This window comes from Piliocolobus tephrosceles, chromosome 20 (genome assembly GCF_002776525.5).
Source record: "Piliocolobus tephrosceles isolate RC106 chromosome 20, ASM277652v3, whole genome shotgun sequence".
Lineage (NCBI taxonomy): Eukaryota > Metazoa > Chordata > Mammalia > Primates > Cercopithecidae > Piliocolobus > Piliocolobus tephrosceles.
In genome coordinates, this window is record NC_045453.1 from 17,565,456 (window position 1) to 17,586,885 (window position 21,430).

Consider the following 21,430-nt stretch of genomic DNA (forward strand, 5'->3'; position numbering starts at 1 on the left):
CCCAGGGACTGGGGAGCATAGCCTGAAATCAACTAACCCAAGGGTGAAATTGTTTGAAGTCTCATGTTTTATTGTTTACAAACAACAACAACAAAAAACCAAAAACAAAAACACTCAACACCAAATACATAAATTTTACATCTTCCTCCATGGTCTACCTGTATTTGTTTAAAAAGTAAAACTGTATTTCCATTAGGATCCAAGCAGGAAATTAGAAAGCGCTCTTGGTATTTAAACAGGGATTTATTCTTATTGAACTAATTTTATTAAGGTATAATTTACGCACAGTTAAATATACAGGTTTTAAGCATATGGTTTAACGAGTCTTCATAATCATACACGCTCATGTAACCAACTCCTCAATCAAGGTATAAAACATTTGCATCATCTCAAGGAGTTCCCTCTGGCTCCTTCCCAGTTATCTCTCTGCTCCCCAAGGCAATGACTGTTCTGATTTCTATCACCATAGATGAGCTTTCCTGTTCTTGAACTTTGCATTAATACAACCATAGAGTAGGTACTCTATAATGAATGACATCTTTCACTTAACATAATAAAATAAAAGGAATTTAATGAGAAGACTTAGTTACCCACCTGGGAGGCCAAGTAGGGGACCGTGTGATGCAAGAGGAGAAACTCAACACCAGCCCTCGGGGTGGAGGGGCAGAGGGAGGGCAGAGCTCAGAGCTGGCACCAGCAGGCAGAGGATGGGGACCCGGCAAGGCTGTCTGCTGGGAGCTGCAGCCGCTAAGGAGACGCAGCCTTGTAGACCTAACAAAAAGTAGACAGAGGTGGACAGTGTGCCCCCGCTTCTGCCTGCTGCTATCCCCCTGTTTCCAGTTATACCTCTCATGAGTCAAACCTGCTGGGAAGGTGGAAGAAAGGGGGAGCCTTGGAGATGCAGGACAATTAAGGGTAGGGAGGCTTCTGAGAATGAGGGCAATTCCCAGACACAGTGTTTGTAAATTACCCACCCCAGGTAGAGTTGCTGGTCACGGAGGCCTGTGCTGCCCAGCCCCCAACACTCATCTCAGGTATCAGCCACTCCAGAAACCTTAGTTTGAGAATCACAGGCTGAGTTTGAGCCATGTAACCTTCACAGAGCCCCTACATGGCAAATCTAAGTCACTCCAGCTCAGGGATGAGGAAACACCCGGGAAAGTGAGCTGTCTAAAAGCTGGTCTACAGCTGGGGTGGGATTTTAGTTCAACCTGAGTTTATCTGACTCTCCAGAATGGCTGTTGGGGTCTCTCATAGACTGAGAATTTCCATGGGTCTGGTTCTGCAAGGGTAAACCCTAAACACATTTCCAGGCAAAATTCTGACAACGTCCCCTCAAACAAGGAGAACATGGACGAGAACGAGGAGTGTGCACTGAGGGACTCCCACACATAAGGCTGTCTCCGCCAAGCGCTCTGTCCACACCGTTGCACGTCATCCTTGGGACAGTCCTAAAGGAAAGTGCCACTAATACTCCCTGGTTAGAGATGAGTAAACTGAGACCCCGAGTGATTAACAAGCTGTCCTGGAGTTGTGGTGCTGGGACTCAGGCCCATGACCTCACAGCTGAGCCGCTGCTGTGCAGTGGGGGAGTGAGTGGGCTCGGCCAACCTGCCCAGGTGTGCGTCCTGGCTCTGCTATTTCCTAGCTCTGTCATCTTAGGCAAAGTACTTAACCTCTTTGTGCCTCAGTTTCCTCTTCTTTAAAATGGGGATAATGGCAATACTCAACACAGAGGATTGTTGAGAGGGTTACGTGATTTACAAAAAAAATTTAGGGCCGGGTACGATGACTCACACCTGTAATCCCAGCAATTTGGGAGGGCAAGGCGGGCAAATCACTTGAGGTCAGGAGTTCAAGACCAGCCTGGCCAACACATGAAAACCCCATCTCTACTAAAAATACGAAAATTAACTAGATGTGATGGCACACACCTGTAATCCCAGCTACTCAGGAGGCTGAGGCACGAGAATTGCTTGAACCCGGGAGACAGAGGTTGTAGTAAGCCAAGATCATACCACTGCACTCCAGCCTGGGGGTACAGAGGCCGAAAGATTGAGGGCCATGATCAACTCGGTATACCACTGGAAGCTATATGAGTAAGCAGCAAACTATTTCTCATAAATGCAGAATGTTGGCAAACTGACAAACTGTTTCTGCCACCCAGAAGGAATGCTGAGGGCTGTCACGCCCCAAGCATAGTGTTTCTTGTGATTAGGCATAACTGAAGCCTGTTAGTAACAATATGAACCTGTGATCAATCAAGCAGCTGACCAGTCGTTGCCTCCTCCTCCTCCCTGCCCATTCTACCCAATAAATAGGAGGGGCTGTGGAAGCTCAGGGGCTGCCTTTGCTCACTAGAAGCAGGGCGCTCTCTTCTTCCCCGGCCTCTTCCTTTAAAACAGTTTGTTTTGTCTTAAGTTTTCATTTCTACGTTCTTCCGTGTCCGTTCGTCCCTTTGTTCAGTCCTGTAATGAAGTCTCAGGCAGTAACAGTAGTAACTGCTGTAATGACGGTCTCAAGTAGTAACAGTAATAACTGTTGTAGTGACAGCCTCAAGTAGTAATTGTGGTAGTCTGCAACAAAATAAAATAAAATAAATTTTAGCAACCATTATCCTAACTCTTGGTGCTTTAGTTTTTTGATCTGTAAAATGTGAATAAATAGTAGTGCCCACCCCATAGTACGGCTGTATAAAGTAAGTACCCGGCTGGGTGCCTGTAATCCCAGCACTTTAGGAGACTGAGGCGGGCGGATCACCTAAGGTCAGGAGTTCGAGACCAACCTGGCCAACATGGTGAAACCCCATCTCTACTAAAAATACAAAAATTAGGCATGGTGGCGCACGCCTGTAATCCCAGTTACTTGGGAGGCTGAGGCATGAGAATCAATTGAACCCAGGAGGTGGAGGTTGTAGCAACCCAAGATCATGCCACTGCACTCCAGCCTGGGCAACAGAGCGAGACTCTGCCTAAAAAAAAAAAAAAAAAAAAAAAAAGTGACTATCCACTCCGCAGGGGTATTGCATTAGGAAGGTAATTCCTTCATGTTCTTCAGCTGAAGCTATTCTCCTCCTGCCTGCAATTCTTGGCAAATGTTGTGAAGGCAAGGACTGGGAATCCTCTTGTTTGTGGAGAAGAAGAAACACGTGTCAGGGGCAAAGGTCACGGGGGCAAACCAAGTTAACCCTCTCTGAAGCTCTCACGGCCACAGGTGCCCAGGCCTGGCCATTTCCCCACGGGAAGCTTCTGCACGCACTTCCTCAGTGCTGGCCTGGGTCTGCAGGGAAAGCCGAGTGTCCTGGGGCAGAATGCTTTCTGGAGAGGCGTCTGCCACCAGCTGTGGCCGAAAGACCTGGCATAGGGCCTGTTCCTGGGGCCCTTGGCACACCATCCTCCTCCAGCCAAGAGCCGTAAGGAAGAAGGGACTGAACGAAGGGACAAATGTAGAAATGAAAACTTAAGACAAAAGAAACAGTTTTAAAGGAAGGGGCCAGGGGAAGAAGAGAGCGCCCTGCTTCTAGTGAGCAAGGCAGCCCCTGAGCTTCCACAGCCCTTCCTAGTGAAAGGCATCAACAGGCCCCAGGAAGTCCTCCTGGCTGCCGGGACACCCGTGGTCCTCCCCATTCTAACTAGTTACAGTTAAAATGAATCTAGCAAACACAGAGAGCCAGGCCCTCCCAAGCCCTGCCCTGGGATCCAGGGACAAACACAGCGCCCAGGGGAGCCCACACACTTATGGGGAGCAGTTTACCGTCTCACTGTTTATTGAGCAGCTACTGTGTTCCTGATGCTTTTGTAAACCAGAAAGTGTCTGAGACAGATCTCAATCAGTTTAGACATTTATTTTTCCAAGGTTAAGGACGTGCCCAGTAGACAGGTCTGTGCCTTTCCCTAAAGATGACTTTGAGGGCTTCACTATTTAAAGGGAAAGCAGGCTGGAGGGGAAAGAAGGAGGGTCCGGAAATCCACATATTGCAAGAGAAAAAGAGCAGGTAGGGAAATTATGTATTCAATGTATTCAATTATGTATTCATCTCACGCTCTGTAACCTTACATAAGATAAGGTGAACACAGAGTAGCTACCCGTGGAGATACCTGGCCTTTTATCTGTGGCTCTCTGCCTAGGAACAAAGGAAAGGCAACTTCTTGTATGACTCAAGTTTCAGCTTAATTGTTTCCTTTTGGCAGAGTGAATTGGGGTTTTCATTTTCCTTTCACACTTTCTATACCTTCTCTTATTGAAAGTGAGGTGGTTGCCGTGATCTGCATTTTACAGATGAGAAGCTGAGGCTTAAAGAACAGAATCACCACTCACCATCCAGGATGGGAAGTCAGAACCAGCTGAACCAGCAGCTGGCTCAGCCTCTCTCTCTCTGTCTGTTTCTCTCTCTCCTGTCTCTTTCTCTCTCTGTCTCTCTCTCCATTTCTCTCTTCTGTCTCTTTCATCCTCTCTCCTCCTCTCCTTCCATTTTTGTTTCTCTTTCCCTTGCCTTTCTTTTTCCTCTTTCTTGAATTTTTAATGAAGTATAAAAAGTATACAAGACCAGGCATGGTGTCTCATGCCTGTAATCCCAGTACTTTGGGAGGCTGAGGCGGGTGGATTGCGTGAGCTCAGGAGTTTGAGACCACCCTGGGTAACGTAGTGAAACCCCCTCTACAAATAATACAAAAATCAGCCGGGCATGGTGGCACATGCCTATAGTCCCAGCTACACAGGAGGCTGAGGTGGGAGGATGGCTTGAGCCCAGGAGGTAGAGGTTGCAGTGAGCCGAGATTGCATTACTGCACTCTAGCCTGGGTGACAAGAGTGAGACCCTGTCTCAAAAAAAAAAAAAAAGTACACAAATAATAAGTGTTCAGTTAGTCCAGTTTTCACAAATGAGTCAATCAGTACCCGGGTCAACAGCAGGACTATGCATTGCCTGCGCCTCCCAAATCCACCTTGGACTCCCTCTCTTAACTATCCACAAGATAATCACTATCCTGACTTCTAACAGATAGATCCATTGTACCTGACCAGAAGCAGCAGCCATCAGCTGGAGACTTGTTAGAAATGCCCCGTCCCAGACCTACAGAAGCTCTGGGAGCAGGGCCCAGAAATCTGTTTTAACAAACCTCCCATCTCATTGAAATCAGACCATAGCGCGAGGCTCGGGGGAGGACAGCAGTGATGTGCTGCTGCCCCCTAGTGGCATTTCCATGCATGAACAGCCGAGAGGCCACCTGCCGGGAGGAGGGTCTTCAAGGGGCAACTCCAACAGCCTCTCTGGTAGGTATCCCCCCACCTTCTGCCTAGGAAAAGGGAGGCGACCAATGGCCACCATGTATCATGTGCTAACGAAAAGGCCTCCTGCTTCTTCATGGCTAAAATGTGGTCTAGGGTCTGAGGTGCATTCTCAGCCATCTGATTCTCAAGAATTCATCTTTTTTCACTTCCACTGAAATGAATTATGACATCAGGGAGAACCCAAGGGCAGAAGCAGGGGCCAAGTCCTCTTCGTCACCTCCAGGTTGGCTGACAAACTTGGTTGCAAGTGGCCCCATCACACTGGCTTGGTCTTTATCCATGGCCCCTTTGTTAGAGATGTTAGAACCAGAGCAACTCCATTTTGAGCAGGAGCTGGGTAAAATAAGGCTGAGACCTACTGGGCTGCATTCCCAGACGATTAGGCATTCTAAGTCACACGATGAGATAGGAGGTCGGCACAAGATACAGGTCATAAAGACCCTGCTGATAAAACAGGCTGCAGAAGATGGCCAAAACCCACCAAAACCAAGATGGCGACGAGAGTGACCTCCGGTTGTCCTCACTGCCACACTCCCACCAGCGCCAGGACAGTTTACAAATGCCATGGCAACCTCAGGAAGTTACGCTATATGGTCTAAAAGGGGACACATGAATAATCCACCTCTTGCTTAGCATATCATCAAGAAATAACCATAAAAATGGGCTACCAGCGGCCCTGAGGGCTGTTCCGTCTATGGAGTAGCTATTCTTTATTCCTTTACTTTCTTAATACAATTGCTTTCACTTTGTGGACTCGCCTCAAATTCTTTCTTGCAGTAGATCCAAGAACTCTGTCTTGGGGTCTGGATCAGGGCCCCTTTCTGGTCACACCTCCACTGCCCAATGCCTCCTCACCACTGGCTTTCATGAAAAAGGCTTTAATGTCTTCGCCGGGCCAGGTCTTTTCATCCAGTCTCTGTTGGATGGCCAGTAACCTAACATGAACCTCTTCAGCAGCTTCTCCCCTGCCCTGAAGCCAGCAGGGGTGGGACACAGGTGACTGACTTGACTCCCTCTACCCTCTCAACCACCTCACTGCCACTCACCTCAAGGACACGACCTCCAGGTCCACCAACCCTCCTGCCTCTCTCAGTCTCTGAGACATCTCGCTGCAGTCTCGCTCCCCTGCCTTCCTCTCTTGACCCCTGCTCTGTGGCCACCTGACTAAAACCCAAAGTTTGAGAACTTGGTGGTATCGCCGCTTACTCCAGATGGCTGACGATCTTTATGTTCTGGATCGGGTCCCAATCCAGACCCCAAGAGAGGGTTCTTGAAGCTCGCACAAGAAATAACTCAGGAAGAGTCCATAAAGTGAAAGTGAGTTTATTAATCAAGTAAAGGAATAAAGAACAGCTGCTCTAAGTCACAGGATTCTAAGTCACAGGATAAGATAGGAGGTCAGTGCAAGATACACATCACAAAGACCTTACTGGTAAGACAGGTTGCAATAAAGAATCCGGCTAAATCAGAACCTGGTGGCAGAACCTGGTGCCACGCTGCTTACTCCAGATGGCTGATGTGGCATCTGTGGAATGCAAAGTCTCCCTAAGTCTTTTCCCCACGTCAGGCAGATTGCTTAAGTATCAGACTGCAGTCGCCAGAAGAAATCTAAATTTATTTTAAATGTTCATGTCAACAGTCATATTTGTAATGTTTTTCTCCTTAAAAAACATGGTGTACATATGGATGTTCGTCATTGCTATTTATACCTTTATGCCTGTCTTTATTAGCTAGGGTAAACCAGATCCCAGTAATAAATAAACCCCAAATTCAGTGGCATACCAAGGGACCAGGGGAGGTGGTGGTGTTACAGGAAGGGGGTCCCAATTCAGACCCCAAGAGAGGGTTCTTGGAACTCGCCTAAGAAAGAACTCAGGGCGAGTCCATAAAGTAGAAGTGAATTTATTAAGAAAGTAAAGGGATAATGATCCCTAGAGCAGCCCCGATAATGGTTACCTATTTTTATGGTTATTTCCTGATTATATGCCAAACAAGGAGTGGATTATTCATGCCTCCCTTTTTTAGACCATATAGGGTAACTTCCTGAGGTTGCCATGGCATTTGTAAACTGTCATGGCACTGGTGAGACTGTAGCAGTGAGGACGACCAGCGGTCACTCTCGAGGCCATCTTGGTTTTGGCGGGTTTTAGCCGGCTTCTTTATTGCAGCCTGTTTTATCAGCAAGGTCTTTATGACCTGTATCTTGTGCCAACCTCCTATCTCATCCTGTGACTTAGAATGCCTTAACCATCTGGGAATAAAGCCCAGCAGGTCTCAGCCTCATTTTACCCAGCCCCTATTCAAGATGGAATCGCTCTGGTTCAAACGCCTCTGACAGTGGGAGTTTTCTCCCTAGTAAGAAGGAATATTTGAACACTGGCCATGTTTAGAATTGCTGCCATGTGGTGACAATAAAAAGCAGATTGACTTTTAGACCTTTTCATTACTGTTTTAAAATTCTCTACAGACAGTGTACCCCTTTATCACCTGCATCCACTTCCACTACCACTAGCGTCATTGGAACGTCATTGCCAAAGTGCTTACTAGCCAAAGCACAAAGTCTAATTGTGTTACATAACATTCCCAGTGGGTGCTTCTGCTTGGTGGGCTCCCCCACATGATGATCCAGGAATTCAGGCTCCTTCGTCTAGGACTCTTCCTTCCTCTCTCCTTCTCACAATCATCTGCATCCAGTAAGGCCTGAATAGGTCAGGGAGGAAGCCCAGACAATTAATTCATGGAAAGTCAGAGCCAGGAAGTTGCACACAGAACTTCTGCTCTTGTCTCTTTGGTTAGAACTCAGTCACATGGTCACACCCAACTGCAAGGGAGGCTGGGAAATGTAGTCTATCTACATTTCATGTGCTATCACAAACATCTATCAGTCTTTGCCACCATGTCTTAAATATTTCACAATAAAGAAATGTTAAATGTCTGTGTTAGACAAGAATGTGGATAAACTACCTTCTATGAGTCTTCTTTCTCTAGTATAGGAATTTTACCATGGGACAGATAGTCATGGTTCAAAGTCATGAGACAAATGATGTCAAATTTTATACTGTCCCAGTAACCAGAATGCTAAGTTCACAGAGCTTTCCATTGCCTCTTTCTCCTACTCAGATGCTTTCCCTTCTGTCTGAGTACATGCCTAGACTACATTTCCCAGTCTCCTTTGCAGCTAGGTATGGCCATATGACTCAATCCTTACCAGTAAAACATGAAGGGAAGTGACATGTGCCACTTCCTAACCTGAGCCTTACAAGTTTCTGTGCCTGCTTCATGAGTTCCTTCCCCTTCCCATTGGCTGCGACCCTCTGTTCCCCAGCTTCCACTGTGCAGACAGGAATAGTATCCTAGGGCAGTGCAGTGATTCTCAAACTTGCAGAATCACTCGGAGAGCCTGTAAGGACATAGATGGCTGGGCCCCACACATAAAGTTTCTGATTCACTAGGCCCAGGATAGGGCTGGAGAACTGACATTTCTAACAAGTTCCCAGGTGCTGCTGATGCTGCCAGTCCAGGGACCACCCTGGAAACTGCTGTCCTAAGGAATGATGGCATGCACTGCCATCATATGAAGAAACCTGGGTCTCTGAGTGGCCCCCTGGATCACAGCTGCCTTGACAACTTGGCAGCTCAGTTGAAAAAGAAGTAAACTTTTGTCTTCTTTAAGTCACTGCACTGCTGGGCATCTTTGTTACAGCAGCTTAACCTTTTACCCGCACTAACAGAGTTGGGATTCTGTCACTTGCAACCAAGAGTCCTGATCAATACAGACTCAAAGCTTAACTTCAGTAAGTTCCACCACCAAGAGAGTTTGCTTCTTTTTTCCTGCTTATCCCAAAACCACAGTTTTTTCATCCTACCTTAGTATTGACCAGGATTCTGGAAGGAGATATACATATGCACCAAGCCCAGGAAGGAGCTGGAAAGTGGAGCATATTCCACTCTGTTACAATCTTTTCAAACATTAACATTATTATTATTATCTCAACTACTTGCCTGAGTCCCTTGAACACAGGCCTGGCTCTGAAATGTAGTTGCCATGGGATCTGGAAACAGCCCAGACACCCACTCCTCATTGGTGGGTACCTCTTGTGCTGTTTTCCTGGGTCTAGGTGAACACTCACACTGTGCAGGTAAAGGAGGGTGCAAATGCAGGATATGGGGACTCATGTGGCTCAAGCTCTACCTTGGAGTGTGTGGCTCAAAGCCATGGAGATCAAGCTTGGCAGCGGGAGAGGAGGTGGCGGGAAGGTTCCATGACCCTGTGAGAAGAGGACTCACAACGTCTTCAGGGCTCTGTTTCCTGAGGTTAATGGGCCCTCAGCAAAGCACTTTAGAGGGTGTTTCTGTATTTCTCTTGCCTGCTCCTTTACCATGTATAGGTGGGCCACAAAGGGGTCTATGTAGAATAGTATTTTTCCTATGGTCATTTAGCAAGTCTGGGACAGAGTCCATTTGAGAACCAGGCCTCCTGTCTCCCAGCCCAAGGATTTAAACAATAATCCCATCCTTGTTTGGAAAGCAGCCATGTCCCCAATTATAATATGGGCTCTGGCCTTTGGAGGACCAGAGAGAGCCTAGCAATGGCCTCTTCCTTTCTGGACTAGACTCAAACGTTCCCCAGACTCCTGGAACATGCCACAGAGCCCCACTCCAGCCCTATGTGGTCTTGGTCAAGATTCGTACTCTTCCACCCCCAGTCTCTGAATTTCATAGGGTGCTTCATAGCAAATAACAGGAAACTCCACCCAAACTAGTTTGAACAGTAGAAGATGAACTGCCTACAATGTTTTGTTATGTTTTGAGGGTTAAAAAGTTACCTATTGGGTACAATGGCCTACAATGTTAATGGAGTCCAGCAGTAGCACAAACTTCAGGTATAGTTTGATCAGGGGTGTTTCTCCGCAATTCTTTCAGCTTTTTCCTCCTCTGTGTGTTAGCAATAATTTCAGGCTGGCTTCTGTGTTATGCAGAGTTCCAGCCTCAGCTCTTCACACCATAGCCTCCAGAAGGATCAGGAGACAAAGGATTCCCAAATTCCTAGCTCAGGTCCTAAGCCTCCTGCTTACAGTCCCTGGTACCAGGGATTTGACAAGTACTGACCGGTTTGGGCCTGGCTTTCCTGACCCAATTATTATGGCCAGTGAGGGGAGGGTGCTCTCAGTGAGAAGTGTTTTCCAACACTGGTGTGACTGGCATCTTGGGTGAGACAATTTTTTATTTTGCCAAATTATCTTGTACATCCCAGAATATTACAATCCCTGGTCACCCCACCCCCAACTAAGTACCAATAGCCCCCTCCAGGTACCTTGATAATAGGCTTGACCTCACTCTACTACAAATGCTGTCCAACCCACCCCCAGCAGGGGGTGGGGAGTGGGTAGTACTACTTCAGAAGAGAATCTCTAGGATCAGTTAGTCCCAGCCCTGGAGCTGGGGGTAGGGCTAATCTCACTGAAATCCAGAACTACTAAGCAAGATGGACAGGTAAAAGGAATTTTGGGGCTGGGTGCGGTGGCTTACGCCTGTAATCCCAACACTTTGGGAGGCTGAGATGGGAAGATCACAAGGTCAGGAGATTGAGACAATCTTGGCTAACATGGTGAAACCCCATCTCTACCAAAAATACAAAAAATTAGCTGGGAGTGGTGGCACATGCCCGTATTCCCAGCTATTTGGGAGGTGGAGGCAGGAGAATTGCTTGAACCCGGGAGGCAGAGGTTGCAGTGAGCTGAGATCGTGCCACTGCACTCCAGCCTGGGCTACAGTGCGAGACTCCATCTCAAAAAAAAAAAAAAAGGAATTTTGGGGAGATAACCCCTGATTCTGCAACCATCTTCTACTCTGAATAAAGAGGGGATCCATCCTTGCCAGTCCTCCCCATCTCTGCTTCTAGGTCTGGATTGTCTTGATGATTTCTGGTGACCTTATGCTATTGTTTTTTTCAGGGCTTAGAATTAGAAGCCTAGAAGCCCTAATTCATTACTCTATGAATCATACCTGTTCTCATGTGACAAGTGGCTCTGTGACTGGGCCACCACTTCTTTTTTTTTTTTTTTGAGACGGAGTCTCGCTCTGTCGCCCAGGCTGGAGTGCAGTGGCCGGATCTCAGCTCACTGCAAGCTCCGCCTCCCAGGTTTACGCCATTCTCCTGCCTCAGGCTCCTGAGTAGCTGGGACTACAGGCGCCCGCCACCTCGCCCGGCTAGTTTTTTGTATTTTTTTTAGTAGAGACGGGGTTTCACTATGTTAGCCAGGATGGTCTCAATCTCTTGACCTCGTGATCTGCCCGTCTCGGCCTCCCAAAGTGCTGGGATTACAGGCTTGAGCCACCGTGCCCGGCCTGGGCCACCACTTCTGAGAGGATCTCAGCCTCATCCCTGGGTTTGTCTGCTATCCTGCTACTTCCAGTTGACCAGACACAAGCAGCCCATCCTGGGTTTGCCAATCATAAATACAGACCCAGCCTCTCCATCTGAGTCTGCAGGGCAAGGCACAGACACATTCCTATCCTCACGGAAGCTGAGGACTTTATGGAGTTCTCATTCCCTTCCTGCTATTGTCATAAATGGGCAAAGTGAGACCAGAAGAGAGAGCAGACTTACTTAAGGACACATGACTAGGGACAGAAAGGTAGAAGTGGGAGATGATCAGGGAGGAGGCAGTGGAGAAAGTAATGGATGGGAAGTCAGCAGACTTTCTACAGGACGGCTCCACCTGGATATCCACCAGAGTCTCAAACTCAACCTGCTGAAACCCAGATTCCATGGGGGGGGCAGGAGCTGCAGCTGTCCTGTTTACCACTGCGTCATCAGCTTCCAGCATTCTGCTTGAGATAGAGAGGTACACAATAGATATTTATGGAATGAATGAATGAATGAGCCAACTTTCCCTTCTTTGTTCTCCCAGCACTTGCCCAACCCTCTATCTCCATTACCCTCTACATCCAGATGGTCATCAAGATCTGGTTATTTTTCCTTAAAAAGCTCTTGAATATTGCCTCCCCTATCACACACTTTATTCCTGTAAACATCCCCTGTATGAGTTATTTATTACTGCATACAAAACAAACCACCTCAAAACTTAGTGGATTAAAACAATTACTTATTTAGCTCACAATTCTGAAGTTGGCAATTTGGTATGGGCTCAGCAGAGTGGTTCTTCTGGTCTCAGCTGGGCGGTCTCATACATCTGCAGCCAGCTGTTGGCTGGGTAGCAGCTTTGCTTTTCTTAGCTGGGCTCGCTCACATCACAGAGACTTAGGTGGGATGGCTCAGATCTGTTCCATGTGTCTCTTACCATCGAGCAGAATGGCACTGGCTCATTTGGCTGGGCAGAGTGGCTGGGCAAAGTTCCAGAAGACAGAGGGAAAGTCTGCCAGGTCTCTTTTGAGGCCTAGGCCTGGAACTGGCCTAAGAAAATTATGAGGCCTGCCCAGATTCAAGGAGCAGAGAAACAGATTTCCCTTTGTGATGGGACGTGAATATAAGGAATAAATAATGACAGCCATTTTTGCAATTTAGCATCAACCCTATTCCAGACCACCCCAGTGTTTTATCAGTTGGCTTTCTAACTGGTCTTGCAATATCACTATAGTCCCTCCCATCCCACCTGTCGTCTATATGCAATTTCCCAAGTGTTATGGTCTCTTCACTACTAGGTCTTTATACATGCGATGTTCCCTGTGCCTGGTGCTCTCTCCTGCCTTACCTTTCCCAACTTCCAGCCTGATTACCCTCTCCCTCTGCTCCCATAGCAGCCAGTACTATCACCACCATTGCCATAAGGGGCCTCTGTTGGTTTTGCCTTCCCAGCATATTTTCCCTTTTCTTTGAGGGACAGTCCCCCAATTTTCCTTTGGGAGGCCTTCCACATCAGTTCCCATGCTTCAAAGGAGGCTGATTAAAGCACCCCAGATGCAGATGCCAATATGTGACCAAGCCTGGTCAATCAAAATTATAGTGATTGGTTCAGGGATAGTCATGTGACCCCATTCCAGCCAATGAGAGTCAACCTCAAGACTGTTTCTGGAACAATTGGGAAAGAGGTACCATCTTTTGACTCAAGTTGCCAGACTAGTAGAGGATAAGCCTGGAATCTCTGTGGGCTATCTTTGTCACCATGAGATGAGACCCTGTCTGAAAAATTAACCCACACACACTCCAGAGAATAAGAGAAACAAATTTCAGGGAATATGGCTTGTGAAGCTGGATCCAGCCATGCCTAAAGCCTTACATTTCTGAAATTTTTATTATGTGAACCAATAAATTCCTCTTATTAAACTAATTTGAGTTGGATTCCTATCTCTTCAATTAAGAGTCTTGACAAATATAATTATATGTGGTAATATAATTACCTATCAATTCTTGGCTTTTCTATTGGGCATTCTCCCTAGAAGCTGAGTGGATTTCTGGTTCATTTCTGTATCCCTGGACCCCAGCACAGAACCTAGGACATAGTAGGTATTTAATACATGCCTGTTGAATGGTGATTGAGACCATTGTAGCCCTGATTCTGCCTCTAGTTTGTGACCTTGAGCATCCATTTCTCCTTTCTGAATTTAGTTTCCAACTCTGAATATAGGAATGATCCTTCTTGCCCTGTCTTGTTGAGGGCTGTAATGAGGACCAGATGAGCCCAGGCTTATGAAAGTACTTGACAAACTCTAAAGCTCTGTATACATGCAAGCTATAATTCTATTTTCAATGAGGTACATTTTGTCCTAATTTCACCAGCCCCCAATAAATTGTAAGTCCTTGGGGACACAAAACAGCCAGTACATTGGAAGAGCAAAAGGAAAATCTGAGAAACTCAATCTCAACCATCCTTAGAACTGTCTCCATGCAATACAGACTCGTTGCACCTGCAAATAAAATAAGGAAGATTGGCACCTGGTGCCCAGTACCTTTCTCCCTCCTACTACCTGCACAAATCAGAGGATGCTGGACGAGAGGTCCCAGCATCTCTTTAATTTGAGTCATTGCAAGTGACATAATTGGGCAGAGTCTGGCTTGCTATTCTCTGAACTATCTCCTCTTTCCTCCTGAGCACCCAGAAAAAACCACATCTCCCAGCCAGGTGACTGAGGTCTGGCCATGGGATGTGATTCCAGACCTGGATCCTTACAATCTTCCAGACTCCATCTCTGTCTTAATCTTCTGGGCACATGTAGAGAATCCGGTAGAGGACTCCAAGGCTCTAGAACATGATTCCTAACCTTTCTTTATGAACCTAGGGCCCCTTGAGCAGCTGGTAGAGTCTATGGTATCCTTCTCAGTTAATACCTTTAAATGCGTAAAATAAAATACATGGAATTACAAAGGCAACAAATTATTAAAATGTAGTAACCAAAATGTAAAAAGTATGTGATATAGTGATTCCTTATTAACACATGAAACAATAAGATCTAGTCTAATTACCGTAATTTCAATGTCGTGATAGTATAAACAATATTTAAAGTTATCTGTAATAACATCAATAGAATATGAAAATATCTATGATTTCTATTGGCAACAAATAGGTACTGCTAATACCACTTTGTTATCTATATTCATAATGGAAAGAAATGTTAAATGTCAGAGGTTAGTGTAAATAAAGATGCAATTATTTTCTCTTTCAAGTTCATGAATTCCTGAATTCCATCCATAGATCCCTTGGGGGCCTGTTGTCTCCAGGAGAGGAATTTCAGCTTTAGGACATGGAAGATCACAAGAAAGGAGCCTGGATCTCCAGATGACCACGTGGAACAGAGATCCCTCCAACACATAATTACCCTGAAGGAAAAGACTATTTTTTTCCCAGAGCATTGAGACCCTGGGACCAGGCCTGAACCCAGCTGGGTGACCCTGAGCAAGTCAGCTAATCTTTGGAAACTGCATATCCTCATAGACTACGTTTCCTGCTGTGGTCTGAATGTTTGTGTCCCCCCCAAATTCATATGTTGAAACATAATCCGGTATTAAAAGATGGGGCCTTTGGGGGTTGAATGAGTGCCCTTATAAAAAAGGCTTGAGGGAGCTTGTTAGCCCTTTGCCCTTCCCCCATGTGAGAACACATAGAAGTTGCCATCATACAGGAGAAATGGGCCCTCACCAAACACTGAATCTGCTGGAACCTTGATCTTGGACTTCCCAGCCTCCAGAACTATAAGAAATAAATTTCTGTTGCTTATCAATTACCTAGCATAAGGTATTTTTTTTAGAGCAGCCTGAATAGACTACGACAATCCCACTTTTGTAGGACCATCATGAGGGATAACAGCTCTGAGTGCTTATACACTTTGTGGTAATTTATACCTGGAGTCTCCAAACATGGGCCAGTAAACTGTACTAAAAATAAGGGCAACCTAGTGAATTCTCTTCAGTTAAATGGATTCCATCAGAAGGACTGTCCTTTACTCTGAGATTATGACCTTCCTAATTCCAGGGGTTATGAAATTAATTCTTTTATAAAATGAAGGTGATTATAAACAGCACTTGCAGATTTTTTTCCATTGTTCTCACTTTGCAAATGGAGTTGCCATTCTTATTTGGATTCATAAATATTTTGAAGTATTGGCCAGGCATGGTGGCTCACGCCTGTAATCCCAACACTTTGGGAGGCTGAGGCGGGTGGAACACTTTAGGCCAGGAGTTCAAGACCAGCCTGGTCAACATGGCAAAACCCTATCTCTACTAAAAGTACAAAAAAAATTAGCTGGGTGTGGTGGTGGGCACCTATAATCCCAGCTCCTCAGGAGGCTGAGGCATGAGATTGCTTGAACCTGGGAGGTAAAGGTTACAGTGAGCTGAGATTGTGCCGCTGCACTCCAGCCCTGGGTGACAGAGTGAGACCCTGTCTCAAAAAATAAATAAATAAATAAAAATAAATTTTAAAAAATTGAAGTATTATGAAAACCCAGAAGTATGTGGATCATTGCTTTCTACCACCCCAAAAACATTCATTTGTATTATCACTCAAAAGTAATAAAGCTTAGAGAGGATTTCGTTCCTGACCTGGCACAAGTTTGAATAATAATAGTTAAGATGTATTGAGTTAAGATGTATTGAGGGTTTCAGTGTGCCCCAAGCTGATCTATATATTTCCTGTGTCTAACTGGTTTATTGAATAATCTGAACACGATGAGGGATACACATAAATGAATTTAGCTTTTCTTCAACCATTGCCTTTCCAATACATTCAATGAAATGTCTCCTTTTTGCCCATGCCTTTCTGTCCAGTTTCAACATCCAATCATATCATATTTTACACTTTCCCTGAATCAAACTTGGCCCTTAACCTCAAGAATGTTATTTAACAGTCAAGTAGCCTAACTATGTGCACCTTACAAGGCTATGAGGTAGGTACTATTACTAATGGCATCTTACATCCACTAAGGCCCAGAGAGGTGAGGTAGCTTTTCCAAGATCACACAGCTAGTAAGTTTTAGGCACAGGATTCAAATACAGGCTGTCTGGTTCCAGAAACTTGCCCTTAACATTTATTCATAATCTTCTGCTTTATGTAGGCTGAGGGGGCTTTTCAGAGAAGGAAAGCTTTCTTCCACGTCCTGAAGAAAGTCCTGCAGGGGGTGGGCACAGTGACTCACGCCTGTAATTCCAGCACTTTGGAAGGCTGAGGCAGTGGACTGCTTGAGCTTAGGAGTTCGAGACCAGCCTGGGCAACATGGCGAAACCCCATCTCTACAAAAAAATACAAAAATTAGCCAGACGTGGTGGCTCGTGCCTATAGTCCCACCTACTTGTGGGGCTGAGGTGGGAGGATAGCTTGAGCCCAGGAGGCAGAGGTTGCAGAGCCAAGATCGCACCACTGTACTCCAGCCTGGGTGACAGAGTGAGACCCCATCTCCGGAAAAAAAAAAAAAAAAAAAAAGTCCTGCAGGCATGATATGGTGGTATTTGACACCTCTTGTCCGTCCTTGACTTTGGGGCTTTAGCTGTAAATCTGAGACAATAGGAAAAGTCCCATTTAAGAGTCTCTTACATGTGTGTCATTTAACTTAATCCTCATGACAGCCCTATATGGGAAGTGTATTAAACAGGGTTATGCTAGTTGCTATAGCAAACAGCCCCCAAGATCTAGTGGCTTAACACAATAGCAGTTTCTCTCTTACCTAATATTGCAAGGCAGGTGTTTGTTCCTGGTTGGAGAGCAGATTTCCTTTACGTGGTGATCCGGGTGACTTCCATGTTGCAGCTTTGCCATCCTGCAGGGCTTTGGGGTTCTCTGTATCTAGACAGACAGAGATGCAGAAGCTCACCTGCTTCCTCAAGGCCCTGCCTGGAAGTGACACTCACTACTCCTGTTCACATTCCATTGGTGGAGACTAGTCACATGGTCATACCTAGATGCCAGGGATGCTGGGAAATGTAGTTTCCAGTGGGGCACATGTCTTCTGGAGACAATTCCACACTATGGAGTCTTTTCCAGAGTTAGTGCACAAAGTCCTTTTACCAATCTGTTTAACCAGCTTGCCAGGCTAACCAGTGCTCTCCATGCTGTCTGAATGCAACGCTACTGCCTCAGGCACATTGAATGCTTATGGCTAGTAAGCCATTCTCTAGGCCCCTGGTCCCCTTTGGCTCTTGGCTGTAGAAGGGCATGCTTGCCAACAGTCCGCTGGGTCTGTTCCCAAATCAGTTTGCACAAGGCACACTTCATATTGTAACAATGTAACTGAATTAGATATTCCATAAACTGATGAAATATGAGTGCAAAAGGAAGAGATTTGTTTTTCTGAAAACTCAGTGAAGACTCGTTGCTAAAAAGAATACTGTCAAAGTGGGTGTAGAAGAACCAACTCCAAAACATCTGGAAAAAAAATAACCACAAGAATCTAGAGGGATTCTGCACTCCAGTTGCTACACAAATGTCTGCCGGTCCTTGCCCCACTTTAAAGAAACCAGAATTGACCGGGGACAGTGGCTCATGCCTGTAATCCCAGCACTTTGAGACGAATTACAGGTATGAGCCACTGTGCCCAGCGCCTGCAGGACTTTCTTCAGGACGTTATACCAGCTTTCCTTCCCTCAAAAGCCTCCTTAGCCTATATAAAGCGAAGATTATGAATAAATGTTAAGGGCAGGTTTCCGGAACCAGACAGCCTGTATTTGAATCAAGCAATCCTCCTGCCTCGGACTCTCAAGTATCGGGGAAAATAGGCTCACACCATGGCACCTGGCTTGAAATTTCAGCTTAATTCAATTTTAATTAATTTAACTATAAATGGCCACATATGGTTACTGGCTAAGGCATTGGATAGGGAAGCTCTGTGTTACACTAACATTAGCACATGTATTTCTTCACGTCTCAGGCTCTTTATCTCTTTGCCTTGACTCTTTCTAGCCCATGATGTCTTCTGCAATGCAAGTCCTGCCCCCTTTAATTCAGACAGACAGCTCTTGATTCTACAATATTATGCTGACTGGGAAAGGGAGGGGTGGTCCTTGGCAGGAGGAAAAGGACAGGCCTCTGTCTGTAGCAGCTGGGCTCAAATTGCCATATGGCAGCAACTGCCACCTGTAACAGCACCGTGCTAAGCTCCTCACTGGCAGGGAGGGGCTGCCGTCAAGAGCAAGCGCTCAGCAGCTGGCTCCCCCTCTCTTTGCAATTGTGACTTTGAAAAAAATCTCTGCATCCTTCTGAGCCTCAATTTCCTCATCTATAGGGTGGAATTAACAATGCCTACTGTTGTTCTGAGGATTAAATGAAGTGAGGCCTGCTTTGTGCTTGGATCATACTAACTACTCAACCAATGTTCTTATTTACTCTAACTCTCAGAGTCACCTCCTACTCAGACCAAATAAACAGCAGGGGAAAAAATAGGGTGGGATGGACACAGAGAAAGATTCTTTTAAAAAGTGTTTTATTGGCCGGGTGCAGTGGCTCACACCTGTAATCCCAGCAGTTTGGGAGGCCGAGGAGGGTGGATCACCTGAGGTCAGGTGTTCGAGATCAGCCTGGCCAACATGGTGAAACCCCATCTCTACTAACACCACACAAAAAAAAATTAGCCGTGCGTGGTAGTGCGTGCCTGTAGTCCCAGCTACTTGGGAGGCTGAGGCAGGAGAACCGCTTGAATCCGGGAGGCGGTGGTTGCAGTGAGCCGAGATTGTGCCATTGCACTCCAGCCTGGGCAACAAGAACAAAACTCCATCTCAAAAAAAAAAAAAAAAAAAAGTGTTTTATTGTGAAAATTCTCAAATAGACATGAAAGTAGAGAGAATGGTTTAGCAAATCTCTATACTCCTATCACTTAGATTTTCAAATCTAAAACCACAGCAAAGTTTTTTTGTTTTGTTTTTGTTTTTTGAGGCAGGGTCTCATTCTGTCACCCAGGCTGAAGTGCAGTGGCTGATGGACCAACCTCCCCAGGCTCAAGTGATGTGATCACGGCTCACTGCAGCCTCGACCTCCCAGGCTCAAGTGATCCTCCCACCTCAGCCTCCTGAGTAGCTGGGACTACAGGCGTGCACCACCATGCCCAGTTAATTTTTTTTTGTATTTTTTGTAGAGACAAGGTTTCGTTGTGTGACCCAGGCTGGTCTTGAACTCCTGGGTTCAAGTGATCTACCCACCTCAGCCTCCCAAAGTGCTGGGATTACAGGCATGAGCCACCGCGCCCGGCCCAGAGTAAGGGTTTTAATAACTCCATTAACTCAAAGATATGGATCCTCATGAGGCTGAAGAACAAACTGTCAATGGCTCCAACTAAATGGTCACAAACACGTTAGGACTTCTCTGAGCAGCCCTGCCTAAAACCCATCAGAGAGAGAGTCTTGTTCAGACAGTTGTCATTTGTTCCCCATGGCCTGGGAGCAATAGCTCCCCCTGCTGGGTTTGGCTACGGTGTTTTCTGGTGATACTCAAGGTTCCAACTTTCTGGATCCCCCAAACCGTATGTTTTGTCTTTCAGTGCCCAGAAAATTATGAGAGACCCCAAATTCCTACCAGTAACGTTGCTTAAATCAGCAAGAGACAGCTTTTAATTTCTGGTAATTAGATCCCTAAATGATAATCAGGCTACAGAAAGGCCACAGCTGCCACCTACTGTCCCCTGAGGTTAAAATAATCAATTCTTTCAGGAGAGAGACAAGAGAGAGAACTTATTAGGGAATGTGCCAGGTCTTCTGGCTTCCTGGAAAATTACTGGGCTATAGTCTAATTATAAAAAATCAATCCCTTAAGATCCCAGTAGCCCTGGGGAATAGGTAGTGTGGAAAAGGGCAAAGAAGAAATGAATTGGGTGGAGGGCAGTACTAACTTTTGCTGGGCATACTCTGTGCTGAGCAGTTCTTCACACACTCCATTTAATGCTCATGGGAACACTGTCAGGCAGACATTCCTAGCCCCAGGTCACAGACAAGGAAACTGAGGCTCAGAGAGGCGAAGTTACTTGCCCAAGACAGAACCAAGGTCTGCCTAAGTCTGACACCTATGTTCTTCCTTCCCACTGCCTTGCCCTGTGTGGCCTTAGGTGGGTCCCTCTCTCTCCTTCTGAGCCTCAGTTTCCTCTCCCTGAGATGGGAAAGGCCTGCCTGGCTCACAAAGGCCTCAGAAGGATCTAGACTCCTAAGCGCTTAAAAGCATGCTCAGCGCCCAGCCTGGGACTGGGATTGCCTTTTTTGTCATCCTTAAAGCTGACAACCTTGGAGCTCTGAAGGAAGAAAATCCAAGGCCCCACTGAGGGACGCAGGTGTGCCTCTGGTGCGATGCGACAGAGGAAAATCACTGGGTTCCCTTAGGTCTTCAAAGGAGGAAGGAGGGGAGGAGGCAGAGAGGTAAGCTGAAGACGGAGATGTCTCAGGTGTTGCTGTTTCTGGTGACTGCTCAGCTGACAGCTTTCCAACCTGAGAAACACACATACTCAAAGTCTAACCTCCTCTGGCTTAAAATAGAGCCACTGAACCAAAAATGCCAAGTACAGGGCAGAGTCACCTGCCTGACGGGGCCAGACACATCCCCCATGGCCCCAGTAACACCCACCCCCAGCGGGCACACCTAAGTGCCTCTCAGCTGCGCATCATGGGACGCTCAGAACAGTGGGGGAGCACAGCCAGCCATAGATCCTCGGCCCCATCCCAGAGACAAGGAAAGTGAGAACCATAGAGGCAATGGGAGGGGGATAAAGCTAGCAG

General features: G+C 46.3%; 1 long non-coding RNA gene across 2 annotated transcripts; it reads right to left on the bottom strand.

Moving 5' to 3' along the window:
- Positions 1-124: 124 nt before the first annotated feature.
- On the bottom strand, positions 125-17,568 carry LOC111553300. Of its 2 annotated transcripts, XR_002734885.2 has the most exons (3): positions 17,407-17,568; positions 2,359-2,576; positions 125-771 (listed from the first exon to the last, which is right to left on the bottom strand). It is a non-coding gene; the product is annotated as an uncharacterized LOC111553300 (long non-coding RNA). The 2 variants fall into 2 exon arrangements; XR_002734886.1 differs by lacking the exons at positions 125-771; positions 2,359-2,576 and adding an exon at positions 16,751-16,975.
- Between the last annotated feature and the right edge of the window lie 3,862 nt (positions 17,569-21,430).